We start from the raw sequence: 18,447 nt of genomic DNA on the forward strand, positions 1-18,447 counted from the left end.
TCAAAATGCGTATTGTAGACTTCGGCATATGTTACAGGTCAGTGTCACACCAAGATTGTGGTGAAAGGGGGGGAGGCGGCATGTCACTCTCCAACAAGTGTTTTAAAAAGTAAGTGGTGGAAAATTACGGGTATTGGACGGCTTAACATGTGGAAAATGTGATTTTTATTATTCACTCACTGTATTTAACATTTATTATTTCTTTAAAATCGCACAGCTTCAATAAAACACAGTTTAATCATTCACACACTTATTTCACTTTTAAACTGCAAATCCTCTAAGAGCTGTCTTGAATCTTCACGAGTCTCTCTCAACAGCCTTGATGTGGATAGATACGTACAGCAACCAGTAATCAGAGTCAGAACTGTGTCTGCAAAAACACAAGGATTATTAGACAATTTTTGCTGTCACTAATTACTAGCAATATAATTGACAGAGTAGATTGCTAATATTTGCTATAATGAATATCACATTCGCAAGAACGATCTCACTGAAGTAATTGAGTCCATCGAAACGCTTAGAAACTAACCTCTCCTCTGACGAAAACGGTCTAAAGACGCAGTGGCAATTTCTTCAGATCTGTTGACAATGATATTTTGAGTTATCACTTTACTGAGTGACTGAAATGTAGTTCAGGTACCTGTGAACATAACAATATGTTAGAATTCATTTTTTAAACACAAACTATTATGGTACTGTACGGCTACTTACATATTAATTATACTATTAATATATTCACAGTTGTTTCTTTAATACAAAATTAAAGCCAGCGGAAGAAAAAACGTAAAACATACTTGCCAATGACAGGTTTGTTGAGATGCAATTTTCTGTATTGACAGATGTAACTTTTTCATACGGTGGTAAGTCGCAGAAATCGCAGGAGTCACAGAAATCGCAGAAGTAGGAGAAGTCGCAGAAGTAGCAGAAATCACGGAAGTAGCAGAAATAGCAGTGGCGGAGGGATACACGACCTATGTTCCTTAACTGCGACTCTTAACTGCGACAAATCACAGTTAAGAATAACAGATACTGAAAAGTAGCATTCACAGAAATCACTGATATCGGAAAATCGCAGTTTAGCCCATCACTACTCATGTTTATGAGCTAGCAAAGAACATATGGGTAAGTTTTTTGCAAATGTGAACATTAAAAATGTGCATATGAGTTGAATGCTGGAAATGTAATGAAACAGACGCAGTACAAGTAAGAAACAAGCTCTGATTTCGGGCTTCCAGCTTCATTTGCTATCAATAAAATAACACTGGATTAAGGACGCATGCATTTCACACATGGAGGTAGAATAAGGGGAGATGGCGCTACAGACTTACGCTGTACGTTGTTTCAAACTCAGTGGGCGGGGCATGCCGCCATCTTGGATCCCCCAAAACAATAGCAGGTGAGTGTTTACAATTTCTTCTTGTTCGTTATTTGTGTCATGTACACGCGATATTTGATTTATATAGTAAATGTTACACTGTTTTAGTGAACAACACAGCATAAGGAACGCAACTTCAAACGTTTTTCTGGTCTTAAAAACGTATTCGATACAGTAATACGACACGAAAAAATACGCTTCTGGCCTCTGTACTGTAATTCCTTTTTGTTTATACACTTCGAATAACCGAGAAGAGAAGTATGTGCTATGAAAAGTGTGCTTTCGTAATCCATTTCTATTCATTTTCATCGTGTTTGTGTCGATAATTGATAACACCAGAACTCCAAAAGCAATGATTGATAGTTATAGGTACCGATTTGTATTCGTTGCATTTTCAAGTCAAATGCAAATTTTAAATGTTCAAGTTTGATAAAAAAATTACCTTTTTTCGTTTGTGTCTCATACATGTATGCAGGGATGATATAAACAAGCCAGCTGTCATCTTAACAAAGTGAAAGATTCGTTAAATTACGAAGGGAAAGATTTGAATTTAAAATTGTCAGACCCACTATAGTTTACACATCTGCGCTGTTTTTAAATTGTACCTACCAAGTGACATTCAGTGTGGCAAATAACAGCAATTTACAGGGTAACACGACAGCACAGTGATCAATGTAATGATATAAATAGCCTGGACTTAGATAGGGAACTTTGCTTTAACAAATATGTAACCCTTTAAGTACTTATAATTTAACCACTGTAACAAGTGTTCCACACATTTTATTGGAGATTTAATTAACTACATGTAGTTACATTACTTTTATATTAAATTATTACTGTTGTTGTTGTGGTCTTCAGTCCTGAGACTGGTTTGATGCAGCTCTCCATGCTACTCTATCCTGTGCAAGCTCCTTCGTCTCCCAGTACTTAGTGCAACCTACATCCTTCTGAATCTGCTTAGCGTATTCATCTCTTGGTCTCCCTCTACGATTTTTACCCTCCACGCAGACCTTCAATGCTAAATTTGTGATCCCTTGATGCCTCAGAACATGCCCTACCAACCGTTCCCTTCTTCTTGTCAAGTTGTGCCACAAACTCCTCCCCTATTCTATTCAATACCTCTTCATTAGTTATGTGATCTACTTATTGCATTTTAAAACATGAGTCCCCATTTCCAGGATATTTCTTGCCAGGACTTTATGGTTGCTTGGGAATAACCAAACAATGAAAACCATGTGTATTGCTCACCTCCAAAGAGATCTCCACGTTGGAGTGATAGGAAATCTAAAGTCAAATCGCAGAAATAAAAGCATACTCTAAAACTTTGCAGTGCATCAGAATTTCAAGTAAACATAAGAAAATAGCGCTTAAATAAGTCCACTTACGAATGAAATGTGATTTGTTTAAACTTTGTCTACGATTAGTACACCCATAAGCGACGTCATCCGGTATTTTTTATCAAAACACTTCACGACTACACGGAATCAAACCACCAGAAGCGAATGTTTTGAGGTAGCTAACATGGCGGATCTTCACTTGGGTCAGCTTCAAGTTTGTGACTTCATGACAACTCCTCTTATTTTTACCTCTATGATTTCACATCGCTTCATTTTACAAATATATCAACAAAAAATAAGTTGCATTGACGAGGCCAAATGTGTAGTATAGAGCAAATACGCATTCCAGAACAGAAAAATGTTCGAAATTGCTATCCTAAACTGTTATACACGTACAGTTGTTGTGTGCACGCGACAGAAATAATGAACAAGAAACAACTGTAAACAATTGTCTGCTAATGTTTTGGGCTTTTTAAGCTGGGGACTCTACCAGTGAAATCAATACTAAACTGGAGACTTACGTCTCGAGATCCGCTGCTCGCGATGCTCATTGCGTGAAATTGAAGGTTAGATTCTCAGCCAATCAGCTTCGCAACCAGCGCGACGCGAGAGGCAAGTAACTGGAGAGGCTACTACAGAGCTACATAGAGAATAAACAATTCCCAGTTATGTAAACTATATGTCATTGTGTGTTTTAGTTTATTCTTCCTGTTACGTATTGCCTTGTACCTTCTAACATTTCCATGCAAGAACAATTTCGCAATAATTCTGCTGAATTTATATCCATAATTTCCATACTGCCGGTAAGGCTGCAGACAAATTATGCTTCTTAAAAAATCGTACATCTGCGCAACAGATTTTTAGCTTTCGCATTTTATTTCCTGAATGACGAAACTATATAGCGGTACAAAATGACTTAAACACTAACGTGAAAAAGTTCTTAATATAGTTAGCTCGGCAGATATGTGGCGTACATTCTCACAATGACACATTAAATGCAAGGTGCATTTCTCTTTAATCTTAACGAGAAAAGTTCTGTACACATCATTACGCAACAAAACTGTGAAATCATTGCTTTGTTGCTAATTTCAGCTGCTAAGAGCGGAAAAATCTTTAATGTTAATCTGAATCGTTTTATAGGTTTTTATGATAAGAATTTACAGTTAAGGACTTTGGGAAACGAAGTAAATTAGTAACATGTAAACATCAAATTTTAATTTTTATTTATTGTTTTGCTTCATTCAATACATATTCACATGCCATACATTGGCGAATGTAATTAGCTTTCCCAACCTCTGCCTCATGCCATAATAGTTACCCTGTGCAACAGCTGTTGATTTTTTTGTGTGTGTGTGTCTTTAACCTAATCTGACAGCACACAGTAGCAATATGTCTTACTAATTGTGACTCATACATGCCTTCAGATTCAGTGGCAGAGATTAGCCTATACACTTTGCCAAATACATTGGTTTGTTCACCAAGGAAACAACAAACATAATTAATAAGCCTGTCATAAAAAGGTTGGAGTTTAAAGTAGAGCTCACTAGAGCAGAACGAAAGCGAATTTCTGTATGATGCACTATTTTAAACACACTTACAGAAGGTTGAAGCATACCACATCTTTCAACGTTCATAGTCAAGGCGTGATCATTTGGTCACATGTGGGGAACACTAGTAAGATCTTTTCAGTCAGCACATCTGCAAAATATTTCTTGCAATATATTCTGATGCACTCCGTCTTCAGGCCACAAGTGGTCCATCAGGACCATCCAACCACTGTGTCCTCATCTGAGTATGTGGATAGGAGGGGTATGTGGTCAGCACACAATGGTGGCATTGCCCTTGACTGCAGGTAAAATAACAATAACAGGATGAACTTTGAGAGAGCATAAAGCAGCCCTCTCTGCTGTTGTTACATTACCCTTGGGTGGACGAGCAATGCCACCATTGTTTTAAATAAACATGATTATGTACAAAAGATGCAACGTTTTCTATCTGATTCAGCATATCGCAGAATCGATGCTGACCCCACAAAAAGTGTTGAGAGAAAGACCAACAACCACCTGAAGAAAAGTGGTCTGTCGCAGGACACTATCAAGAGTCTTAACACCTATAGTGCTGTTCCCCCTAGGTTATATGGCCTTCCGAAGGTTCACAAGGAAGGTGTTCTTTTCCGTCCTACAGTGAGTAACATCGGCGCTCCGACATATCATGTAGCCAAGCATCTTGCTTCTCTGTTGAGTCCACAAGTAGGTCAGTGTGAACATCATATCAGGAACTCAGCTGATTTTTTACGTCGTTGGAGGGACTATGGTTGAATGACTCTGATATTTTAGTGGGTTTCGATGTGGTCTCTCTCTTCACTCGTGTTCCTCTGTCTGATTCATTGTGGTTAATTGAGGCCAGGTTTGGTGCTGAATTAACTAATCGCTTTTGGCATGTGTTGACATCCACTTACTTTTTATTTAATGACCAGTATTACGAGCAGACAGATGGAGTTGCGATGGGTAGTCCGTTGTCTCCTGTGATCGCGAATTTCTTTATGGAAGACTTCGAGGAACGTGACTGGAGTCGGCGCCCTTGAAACCCGCCTGTTTCTTTACATAAGTTGACGATACCTTCGTTGTTTCGCCTCATGGTAGGGAGAATTTGAATGTCTTTCTTGAACATCCGAACTCGATCCACCAGAACATTCGTTTTATGATGGTGGTGGAAGATGATGGTTGCCTTCCCTTTCTTGACATGTTGGTTAGGAGGAAGGATGATGGATCATTGGGACATGCAGTCTACAGGAAACGTACTCACACCGACTTGTACTTACAGGCTAATAGTTGTCACCATCCGGCTCAGCGTGAAGGGGTACTTCATACCTTGGTACACAGGGCACATGTCGTTTCTGACGTTGAGACTTTGCCAGCTGAGCTGTCCCATCTTGAAGTTACATTTCGTCAAAATGGTTATAGTGATAGACAGATTGAACGTGAATTGTGCTATCGACCAACTGTACATCGGGTGATTGATGATCATTCTGAGTCAACACCTAAGTCTACTGCCTTTTTGCCTTACGTAGGAAACACGTCCAACAAGATTGGTCGTATTTTACGGAAATACGATGTGAAATGTGTTTTCCGACCTCCTAAAATTAGAGCACTTTTGAGTTCCGTTAAGGATGATCTTGGACTGCGTAAGGCGGGTATATATCGTATTCCATGTAGCTGCGGCATGGCATATATTGGTCAAATTATCATGACCGTGGAGGACCGATGTCCTGAGCATAAATAGCACACACGATTACAGCAGCCAAGTAGATCTGCTATTGCTGAACATTGCTTGGGTACTGGTCACCCCACGTTATATAATAACACCGAGATATTGGCATCCACGCCCAGCTATTGGGACAGTGTTATTAGGGAGGCAGTTGAGATTAAATTAGCGAGCAACCTCATTAACAGGGATGGAGGTTTCTGTTTAAACTCTGTTTGGAATCCGGCTCTCTCCCTTGTCAAAAAACAGAGGGACAGAGTCAATGCTACCTCACCTGCGAATTCATAGTCTCACTATCGATAGCTCTGACTTTGGTCATCTTTGGTGGCACTAATGTTCAGTGTGTGTGTTATCTTTCCTGCTTCAGTCCGAGAACCGAGGTTTTAAATTTGCATGTACGCCGCCTGTCCATTGCAGTTTGCCTTGAAAATGGCGGGGTGTGCTCCCGCCGAAATATCGGCGGTCGCTGAAAGTGTTACCTAGCTGAAGTTATTTAAAACATTACTCTTGTCACTATAAGCAACATTGTTCTTAGAGCAGACTAGAACTATAATATAATGGGATTATTGTTCCAACCAAACCTAGATCCGATGTACGAAAAGAAGAAAAAAAGGGTTCTAGATGATCCTGTCAGAGTATGTTAAAAAATGCATTACAGGCTCAGTATCCTGAAACAGAAAGTCTAGAGCGAGGTTTCTAACACCGTTTATGCACATCAAAAATCCCAGCACTAATGTTCTTCTGTGCGACAAAGAAATCAGTCCAGTAATTTACATATCCAGTTCTCAATGGTTGTTTAAAGCCCTTGGCATGAGCATTCCCAGAGTTGCACACATCAGACAGTTTATTAAGAATTCTGATAAATTCTACAGTGGCAGAGGCATCCTGAAAATCTGGATGCTGGGAACAAGCTAGAAATTCAGTGACATCAGGCACACTGGAGCTAACTGTCTGGGCTGCTAAAGAGATATTCATTTTCTTATTATAGAAATTCGCATGTGAACCAATGAGTGAATTGGCAAATTTTAAAGATTCGTATTGTTGCAGGTAATGTAACATCAAAATAAAGTCCCACTTCACATTTCCAGCTTCGCAGTTAATAATTATCTTTTCAGCTAATGTATTATGAACTAATTTCAGCATATGGCGTGGATCAAGAATTTCATAAACATTACTGTCATTGGAAGGATGCTTGAAGTGAGGTGACAAATTTTCCAGATTCAATGAGCATCCAAGATATTTCAGTGTCCGGATGTTGGCAGCAGCACCATTACATGTCACTGACCTCACAATATCCCCCATATAAAATAGTTTCAGTATACAAACTCTCACAATTTCATTCACTACATCTGACAATGGTTTACTTCTCTGATTGATTTTCACTTACAAATGGTCAGAAAACTGAATAAACTTGGTACAGTGTCATCCTTCAGTAGCTGTCTATCAGCTCCTGGTAAAAGCATGTAGCTGTCTTTTGTGGAATGGTTTCGATGAAGTCCAGTATTCCATTCCTACAGCATGCACCCATTTCCTTCAAAGTTCTGGACGTGAGTGACGAAAACTGAAAAGCTTTTAGATTATCTTTGTACAGTATGTGAATTTCTCGGGCACTATTTCCTTTACCATACATTAAAGCATATATTACTTACAAGTGGAATTGAATACCATTTCCTGTTGTACATAGATTACTGCATCCGTATGCAATACAACTCATCATATTTGTTAAAAAAGTAACAATCACTTAAAAGTCTCATGCAGAAGAACGACAAGAAGTATTATTGCCCTGTTACAATATGGCGACTCCACCACATGGTTTTCCAAGCAAAGACGCCTTTGAGTAGTCGCTGCAGTTAAGTATTGAGCTCAATGGGCAATGCACAAAAAATGGTTCAAATGGCTCTGAGCACTATGGGACTTAACTTCTGAGGTCATCAGTCCCCTAGAACTTAGAACTACTTAACCCTAACTAACCTAAGGACATCACACACATCTATGCCCGAAGCAGTATTCAAACCTGCGACAGTATCGGTCCTGTGGCTCTGACTGTAGCGCCTAGAACCGCTCGGCCACCCCAGCTGGCTGGCCCTGCACACTCTGGCTTCGAAACAACATGGAGCATCAGCATGGAGGTAAATAAGGAAGGAGTTGTCATTTCGTCACTTACTTTAAGTTGATGTGCGCCATCTTATGTAGCCCAAAAAAAGAAAGTTTAACTGCATTTACACTGGCATGGTTCACTGTGGCGATACTTCCCTGTGACGTCACTCTGACCCACTTTCGACCATAAGGAATAACTATCAACTTTCGTGGTCATATCCAAAATAACATCTGGTGATTTGATTGTGTGGAGATGTAGTTGTCTCATTAAAAATTGACATTTCAAAAAACTTTCAATTTGTCAACATGTACAATATATAATAGAACGCCTAGCTTTTTTCCTCATTGCATAGGTTTATGGGCTAACAAAGAACTCGCAGGTATGTTTCATGCAAACATTAAGATGATAAGTATTGGTTTCTGAGTTGCAGTTTCATCTGCTATCGGTGCAAATACTGTAAAGTGGAATTACGTGGGTTAAGAAAGCATACTTTTCACGCCACATGCTTCTCTTCTCGGTTATTCGAAATAAATCAACAAAAACCCAGTTACAGCAATGACGCCAAATGTGTTGTATTACTAGAGCAAATATACATTCAGGAACAGAAAAACGTTCGAAACAGCCTTGCTGACAATACATGATTCATGTAAGCACTAATTTTTAGTATTTAAACAAGTTGTTACATACACTCAACAGAAATAATTAATAAGAAACTACTGTAAGTAGTAGTCTGCTAATGTTTTGTGCTATTTAATATGGAGACAGGCTATGCCCATTCTAGCTTCAAAACAACGTACAGCATAAGTCTATAGTCCCATTTCCCTTCTTTTTTTACCTCCATGGTCACAAACTAGAAGCTTATGTCCTCCATCCTATGTACCTGAAAACATTGCATTTATACCTCCATGGTTTACTGTGGTGATACTTCCTTATGATTCACTCTGATGCACCTGTGCCCAGTTTCGACTGTTGGGAACATCTGTCGACATATGTGGTTGTATCTCAAATAGCATGTGACACCATGACTGTGTGAAGACTTAATTGTTTCACCAAAAATTCCTGCTTGAGTTGTTTACGGTGTACTAAAGTGCGCGTCATTTATGTTTGCGGCCGAGTTTAGGTTCGTTCTGCGCATCTGACGTCACAAAACACAGTCAGCCAATGAACAGAGAACGACGTTGCCACATCTCGACTGCAGTGCAGAGCATGGACGAGTGTTTTCAGTTTCAGAAACGTTCAGTCATAAATAAAGTAATAGAACAAAAGCAATGTCTTGATAGCAGACATTCTTTTATAGAAAGTTTGGAAAAAACATTGTTTGTACCAATTGCTTCATATTCTATTAATTAATTAAACCAAACAAGCAATAAGACTCCTAATTCAGGCGATAGCAAGGAAAGGTGTTTGTATCAATCACACGAACCGCTTTTTCGCAATAAAGAACAGCGGTAATTGTTTATTTCCTATTGTACTTCGACGAAACGTGAGTAATTCATAGACATACCAACAGTGTTTGTCAGTATTTTGCGTGACGTGTTATATTCCTCATGGCGTTATGTAGACTGTTGCGGTTATGGTGTTTGGCTGCTACACGTAAGGTTATGAGTTCAAACCTTGTGCGGTGGTTAAATGTTTTAATTATTTAAAAACAATATCGAAGTGCCTTACTTCACGAATTATATTCGTTTGAATGCAATTTTTTGAAATTTCTAGTGCTTTGTCTCTTCATTAACCCTTTCGTTGCTGCAGAAACGTGCTCGCCGCATTCCGCGCTGTGCGCGATTTTGTCATCACTGCGCTGCTCGCCTGTGCAGACACATGGTGTTCCCACTGCTTTGACGCACTTATCATTCGATTTTACAAAAAATTTTATATGAAATCTAGGTATCTTGTCCACGTTTCATTCTCAACATTGTGGCAACTAAAATCGACCATACGGAAAGTATACCCTATGGACTTTTACCTCTGCAAACTCTTCAAAATTTCGTGCAATGGTTTACTATATTTAATCCTGCATAATAACTGCGTTGAACATCGAAACAAAATTAAGTCATTTATGGGGGGAAGGTATCAGTCAAGAAGATGTGTAAAAATCTAATTTTTGGGCCAAATAGTTTTTGTGGAATCGATTGATAAGAGTGCCAAAGCATTCGGAACACGATGTGTCTGCACAGGCGAGCAGTGCAGTGACAAAATCGCGCACAGCGCGGAATGCAGGGAGCACGTCTTTGTAGCAGCGAAAGGGTTAATGCGGCCGTGGTGGCTTTACTTCATGAACTGCGCGCTCCCCCCTAAACGTAAGCTTGCGAACTATGCTATACTATGGCGCTACTTCTATTGGCGCGTGCGTTGTGTGCAACTGGCAACGCAGCAATCTCCCGCGTCTGGGCGGGCATGCACGAGCCGCCAAGATAAAAGAATTGAACTATAATCGATATGATCGTAATTTAAAGCTTAAAGGAATCACATTTAATTCGTAAGTGGAGCTGCTGCAGCAATATTTTCTTTTGTATACACGAATTATGGTTGCAGTACTTACTTTTCTTCATTCTTGGCTTTTCATTGCCTTTCCATCGGCAAAAAAAGGGCATCATCATCTAAGTCACAATGTATGAATTGTCTCGTTCCCACATAACACATGGCTATGTGACTGCCCTGATTGTTGGTGCAGCATCCCATACTCTAAATTCCTCCACCTGATAATTATTCATTGTTCACATTTCCTCCCTCCATAAAAAAAAATTCTGGCCAGAAACAGGGGTCATTTGTGTGTGACATCTGTGTGTATAATTATTGGAATGTGTGTGTGTGTGTGGGTGTGTGTGTCTATTTGTGCTTTGCTTGCTTTCTAAAGAAAGCTTTGGCCAAAAACTTATGTGAATACTCTTTCCATCATGCTTGGCATGTAACAATCAGCCAATTCACAGTATATTTATTCCCTCACGAAGTTTGTTGCAGGTAATCAACTGCACTTCAATATGAACAATGATGCACATAATTGGAATACCAGAAGAAATGACATTTATTGTGCCATATTAAGGTTGTCTGTAGCACAAACAGGGATTCACAATGCTGCAAGCAAAAGTTTTGATCACATATCCAACCAAAAGTTTTGATCACATATCCAACCAAAAGTTTTGATCACTTCCACAATGATGTAAAATGCCTGATAAACAGCAATGTAAAATTTGAAACAAAAGCGAAAAAAATTATCTTTGGCAACCCCTCCTGTTTCACAGAAGACTGTCTGTTATTGTTATATGTAAGTGGTGGTGGGTAGGTATTACTGACTAACATATGTATGTCTTTAATTAAAAAACAAAAATCTAATAAATGATCAGGAATATTTACAAAAAAGTCATTTGAATATATAATGACTCATTCCACATAATTATGATATATCTTGCAAATGGTACAGGAACATAAAATTAACTAACTGTAGGCATATCACAAAGAATTGCGTAGAACTACACACTTTGAAATCCTCAGAATGAAAGTCAAAGGTAAACTGAAGCAGATGAACAAAGTAAATGTACATTCAAATTGTGATATGTTTGGCGAGAAATACTGGGAAAGTAAACAAAAACTTCTGCAAATGTATACCTATATGTTACACAGGTTATGCTATCATTATTAAAAAACCACTTACATACATGTGAAAGTAAAATATCCATTCCCTTAGTCACATTTATAGTATTACACAATGCTGAAACATGTTTAAAAATATCCTTTTTTATCATGTAAATTGCTATTACTGGTTACACACTGAATGCCACATCATAAGTAAGATTTAAAAATGAGAAAGTGTGCAATAAAAGAAGTACTCAGTTCTGCAAGTAGGTGCACTACTAAGCTGTTCTGTTCCTTTGACATTTCAACAACCGTTCACCTTGTTGATATGCATAAGATACAATAGCATCCTTTGTGTCTTCATCACTGTACACAATGTGTAGTTCCTGCTTCACCTGCTATCGCTAAGAATGCAGTAAAAGTGGAATTACATGATTGTGGCATATATATACCAGGTACGCCTATGTGTAATGTGCTCCATCTGCAAATAACATAGTCTTGTACCATTCTATAGTTGTTTTACAGTTGTGAGCCCATATCTATTCCTTCATTATTGCTTCATCTAACACTATCATAAGCTGTATTATCATACATCCAAGAGAGCAGCCTGAATGTAAAATAAACAGTGAGCTAGGTTAGAAATTTGTGATCTATGTAAGAAAATGACCCAGATTCCGAGCTACCAACACAACCCCACTATGAGGCAGTTTTCGACAAGATAATTAGTAATCGAATTGGCAGTTGACTGGAATCTGATGGAACTGCGCTGTTTAGCGCTTCGAGTGGGTCATTACTGGGTCATTATTGTCGGGTAACACTTCTATGCAGCAACACAATCTGTAATGGAAGTTTATGTTATTATTGTTAAATTAAACAATGATTTAACTTGTATAACTTAGGTTTATTTCATTGTTGTTGTAGTAGACTAAGATTATACTGTGATGATGCTCATATATGTTAACCTTGCTAAGACAGTTATTCCTGAGATATACAGAAAGTGCACAGACCACCCATTCACATTATAAAAAACGGCTCGCTCGTTCGAGGGTTAAGATGGTGGCAGGCCCCCACACACTCTGGCTTCAAAATAAAATACAGTGTATGCCTGCAGTGTCATCGCCCTTCTTTTTTTACCTCCATGATTTTTAGGTCGATGAACTAAGTGCATATATTTTTGATAAGTGCAAGTGATATCAAAATGTCATCACGTTTGCACAAAGATTTGTGGACATGTGTGACTTGATGTGATTTGACAGTATTCACAAAAGCTTGAGGTTTTTCAGGAATAAAGTTTTAATGTTATTAACTGGGTGTTTTTGTGGAGGGGGTTGCTAACTTCTGAAGCTGATGTATTTTCTCCACAGTCACTTGCTTGCACACAAGAAGCACATTTCACCAAATTTGCAGACGACATAGCTTTATGATAAACAAAGTACCAAACTGCAGTCTATATTCAAAGAAGCTCTAGACTGATTCACTTCAGATGTTCTGTCCCTCAACGTTAACATGACCCAGTTCATTCTATTTCAAACAGCAAACAAAAAATTGGAAAATATTGAAATAAACTGTGTTGACAAAGAAGTTTGGAGAGTTTAGTCTTACGGATTCCTGGGAACATGGTAACAACACTCTAAACTTGTCACTTCACATCAACAACCTATGTAAAAGGGTAAATTGGGCAGCATTTGCGATTCACTCAGTTCCATCTGTTTGTGACTTGATAATAATCAATGGATACTTTGGATATTTTCATTCACTTATGACATATGGTATTATGCTCGCGAGAAACCAGTCACGAGCAATGAAATCTATAGTTCACAGAAGACAGTTATCAGAATTAGGTGTAAAGTGCACCCTAGATGATCTTGTGAAAATTTATTCAATATGCCATGCAAATACAGTTTTTCATTAATGTGATTGATGAACAATAACGATACCATTTACAGCACAAGCTGTGAATACCGTGATCATGATACTAGAAGTAAATATTAGCTTCACACAGATATACAAGAAAGAAGTATATTAATCAAGCATAAAAGTATACAGTAAACTTCCAGTTCATGTTAAATCTGACACTGGGTGTAATACTAAATTCAAAAAACCGGTAGAACTTTGTCTTTTGAATAGTTCTTTCTATTCTTGGCAGCAATTTTTTGAAAATGTGTAATAACTAGTGAAATGTGTTTAATTTTAAGCATTCCTAATGAATGACTATGTAGCACTGGTATATCAACTGTTGACAGAATACTTGGTTAGAATGTTTGCCTTATAGCTTGTTTGTGTAACCATCATTACTACTATAATCTGTGCTGTTATTTGAACACTTGAACCTCATGAACCTCCCTGCATGTGATTTAGATCGTACACCTAATGACCATTTACATATGATTATTACAGTATTAATCCAACGTGGTCTACAACCTGGCGATACACCCGCATCATGGATCCATGGAACTCGAAAAATAAATCAAAGTGGATTTCGCGGTTTTGAGTCTTGTTATTCTTTATTTCAGAATTCAGCTTTTGTTTTCGTGACACAATGCAAATGTTCCTGGATGACCTGCATATCTTTTACACTGAGTGTTCTTCTACAACAATGGTCAAATATCAGAAATCGATAATTAATCTGGATTTTACAAGAAATGAGGCCAACAATGTGTACAAATAAGAGCATAAATTGATGAAACAGTTTACATTAAATTACTGTTTCTCAAGTGAAGGTGAAACATACAGTTGTTTCTGACATTGTTTTGTTCGTGGCAAAAAGACGCAATGGATAATGCCAACAGATTCTATCCATTCCCTTGATGGGCTTGCGTGTTTATACTTTCGCTATTAATAAAGCTCATCGTTTTGAAATGTTACTACATTTCTCAGCAGTTTGCCGCACAAAATGCATCGAAAACTTCTGTTATGAATTTTGCTTTAATAAACTTTATCATTGCTAATACCTTAATTCTAATACTATTTTCTGATTTTTTGTTTCTCAGATGGTTTCTCACAACTCATATTCGCCACTCGGTTTTGGGCTAAGCGAATTGACATTCCATCTTTTGTGACACACCATCATTAGACAGTGACGTCGCCTGCTGTTCAGTTCCATTGCTGTCGAATGTGAATCGTTCGGAAATATCAGCATGTTTCCACATTTTCCGCTGAGAAGATGTACTACAATTGTAAAACTAATTCGTTCATGTCATACTGCGAGATTACAATCACAATCCAAGGCATGACAGTGGCTCATATAAGAACATCCTGTGGAGAAGATTCTTGGAGCAAAAGAACATTCCTTTTCGTTGAATAAAAAATTCGAAGCATATTCTCTGACGGTGGAGTTCTTTCCCACTACACTTCCAACTTATTGGGAAGATTCTCCGTGTATGTTGTGTTCTGGCACAGAACACACCCTAATTTCGTTCAACTCGCATAAGCAGATAAGAGTATTCTGTATGCAAATATGGAACTGGCGTCAATGAGTTTTAGCGATATATTTCGGGTTTAGTTTTATGTGTTGTAACAAATTGTGAAAAGAATTACGGACTCTGTACGAAAATGTATTATCTGACGATGTTATCGATTTTTCGACATTCAGGAAACGTTTTTGTTGTTGAAGTTAGGTGAACACATTTTCATTTACTCTAAACTACAACTGTGTGAGAGTTTTCTCACTCGAGATAATTTTGGTTAAATACGGTGCAATATGATTCACTCACACATCAAGTACTTAAGCGGTCGCGCGTCCAGTTTTGCTACGAGAAAGAAATGGCTAGGGTTTTAACAAACCTACATGTTTCGGACATAAAAAAATGTAAGGTATATGCTGTGAGAAATCATGATGATGAATATCTGAAAATGTCAGTGACACAGTTTGTGGTGAATGCCTAATAAGTCTTGTCCTACACAGTCTGAAATCATGTGTCTGCTATATAGCACAAAAATGTTTTCATTTTCGCCCCATTTGAAAGGTCGCCCCCTTCTTCTTTCATGATTTCCAGGAAGGAAGGTCACCAGCCAAATATGTCTTTAGAGTTAACCATGTGTAAAATTCTACAGTTTCTCTCTACTTGGTTTCTTTGAGCTATTTAAAGCTTTTTTTCTTTTTGCCTTTCGAGCACCACAAATTCTGCTATATTTACTAAAGAAACTAATCGGTAAAACTTAACCTCAACACAACTTACTCAGCTCAAAGTATAGTCCAGAGCTCACTTCTGAAAACGGAGAAGTTCTTTCCTTGCATTCATACGAAATCGGAGAATTTTCTTCGTGCTGAGCAATTTTCCCCGCAATTTTATTGTCGCTAAGAATACTCTCGTATGAAGTGCACTCTCCGACTCGCTTTATTCATGCGAATTTGAGTATTTTATGCGAAATCTGAGAATAGACTACATTCTTAATTTTATTCTTAAGGCCCAGTGACCCAGCAGAATTATTTGATAGATCAGTGCGACGGCGGGGTAATGGGTTTGTAAGTTTGCGTTTTATACGCAAATGGACTTTCACATATCTTTACTTGTATGAGCTTTGGCTTGTTGTGACGCGAAATGTTTACGAGCTATCACACTAGTGTGGGGACTGGTTGGGGTGGCGTGTTTTTTTTCGTAACTGGGAGTGCCCTTAAGTAGTCACATATCCCAATTTATCACTGTGGACACCTGCTTCACTATCAGGAGATAATGTCATTGTCTTATGGACTTTCTTACAGGCAAGTCTTTTGCATTGATACATAATTGTAAGTTTGTGTGTTGCCTTCCACCCGGCAGGAAGTTCGCCACTTCAAAGGAAGCCAATATTTAGAAGAATACATATAATTCGCTCCACACTTGTTAGATTGACAAGCTGAGCTCTGCCTCTGTCAACTGACGGAAGATTAGAGTGTCGCCAAGGTTGTGTACCAAATTTGCTTTTACTATTGTGGTCACTATCGGCAGTAATTTCAATACTTCTAGCAACGTAGGTTAAAATTTACATAGTCCCACCCGTCGCATGCCATTTGTACGTATATCTGTCAAAGAAGTATATTCGATACTAATCGTCGGCATCGACCAGTGATTTAGGAAACAAGCGATAAATGTCAAAACATGGTGACTATATAGTGATATTAGTTGAGGATTTTTTTTCAAACGGACTAAGGTTCAAATCTGTCTGTGACAACATATTTTTATCGGAGTTGCAGCAACAGCAGCGTTATTCATCCGTAGATCTCTTTTTACAAGGATGTAGGACATGTGAAAGTATTGTCAAGTTTAGACCAATTTAAAATAAGCAAATTCGTATACACATACATTTACAGACTTCTAGTTAAAGACAGTCATTAGATTTACCCCTGATATACAATACTTTTTTTTACAAATAACTTATTAAATAATGTAATGTCACACTGTTCACTCATATGTCACGGGTCACTGCAACACTATACGCACATTATTTCGTAGCACCACACACACACACACACACACACACACACACACACACTGGTGATCTCTGGGCCATTTGCTACTTGTCACTGGCGCCGCCTATATAGGGTTATTCCAAATGATGGACCCATTTATAAAAATTCATATGTATTCAATTAATAATCCAAAATTAACAAACTTTTTATCAATGAAAAGAGGAAGTTTCAAAGCTTTTGCAGGTGGATGGTGATGGTTCCAGAAACGGCTGGTAGAGTTCGTTGCTTAATAGAGCCGTCATTCTGTTTCAGTGTCAGTTAAGTCAGTTGTGAGTGAGATGGCAACTGTGGAGTTTTCTGCACTCTTGAGTTCGTGAAAAATGAGTGGCAAATTGTAGTGCAGCGGGCAATTCATACCAACTCACTAAAGTGTTAGTCATTGGTTTAAGCAATTTAAACAAACTGGGAGTGTCCCCCCAGGGGGTCCACAACTCTTTTGTGGATACCCCGAGCTAATGTGGCCTTCCTTCCTTTCCGGGCTGCATACCTTCCCTTTCCACATCCTTCCCCATCCCCATCTTCGCCCCTCCTCCCCTCACCTCTGGCTCTTTCCTTCCCTTTCTCCCCATCTGGGAGTATGGTTTGTGCCTACGTCCGGAGACGGACGCTCGTAAATGTACTGCATTCTTCGCCTTCCTTGCGGTTATGTCTTCTTCCTTCCTTTGTCCATCTCTTTTCCTTACCTCTTCTCTTTACCTTTTTCTCCACTGCGGCGTTTGAGACCTCTCTTCTTTCCTTTCCCTTTCTCTTTCTTCCTCCCTGTGCGTGTCTGAAGGCTGACCCACGCCTTTTGTGCGTAGCCGGTGACGGGGTAACGTGTAATTCCCCGCCCCGGGTAGACAGGTAGGACACGAACGTACCCCCTGGTAACGGCCAGGCCCAGGGAGGGGTGATTACCCGAGCTGATACCTTCCGAAAGTGCCGATTGGTCCCTCCGTCCGTTTGTCGGGAGGTGTGACCTGAGGTGTGAACAATCACCTAAGGCGGGAGTGCCCTCAGAGAGGGCACCCACAAGGGAGGAGCGCACCATCGGAGACGCTGGTAATCATGGGGGATTCTTCCGCAATGGTTTCCTCACCTTCCACTATGTCTGCTCACAAACGTAAGTATACTGAATCTCAGCCACAGACGGTTCTTCCATCATTGCCACAGTTCCTTGTTGTTTCTCGGTCTGACGAAGGTCACGACTTCTCCACGGTCAACCCGTTCATTATTCAGAAAGGTGTCGACGCAATTGCAGGTCCTGTAAAGTCTTGTTCCAGATTACGGAATGGCACCCTGTTGTTAGAAACACACAGTGCCCTCCAGGCACAAAAATTGCTGCGTACTTCTCTGCTCCACACCTTCCCTGTCC

At 39.0% G+C, this 18,447-nt stretch overlaps 1 protein-coding gene and 1 long non-coding RNA gene across 3 annotated transcripts in view; one reads left to right on the plus strand and one right to left on the minus strand.

The window, feature by feature from the left end:
- Positions 1 to 248: 248 nt before the first annotated feature.
- On the minus strand, positions 249 to 879 carry LOC126162096 (uncharacterized). The gene is made up of 3 exons (XR_007535018.1): positions 795 to 879; positions 530 to 640; positions 249 to 370 (listed from the first exon to the last, which is right to left on the minus strand). It is a non-coding gene; the product is annotated as an uncharacterized LOC126162096 (long non-coding RNA).
- Positions 880 to 16,203: 15,324 nt separating this feature from the next.
- The window catches only part of LOC126184175 (SAFB-like transcription modulator), a 187,112-nt gene continuing 184,868 nt past the window's right edge, over positions 16,204 to 18,447 (plus strand). Inside the window, exon 1 of one of the 2 annotated variants that reach the window (XM_049926547.1) lies at positions 16,204 to 16,346. The gene's annotated coding sequence lies outside the window, so the exon portion shown is untranslated. The remainder of the gene's footprint in view (positions 16,347 to 18,447) is intronic. The other variant, XM_049926559.1, reaches the window with a different exon arrangement.

Source organism: Schistocerca cancellata, chromosome 1 (genome assembly GCF_023864275.1).
Source record: "Schistocerca cancellata isolate TAMUIC-IGC-003103 chromosome 1, iqSchCanc2.1, whole genome shotgun sequence".
NCBI classification, from domain to species: Eukaryota; Metazoa; Arthropoda; class Insecta; order Orthoptera; family Acrididae; genus Schistocerca; species Schistocerca cancellata.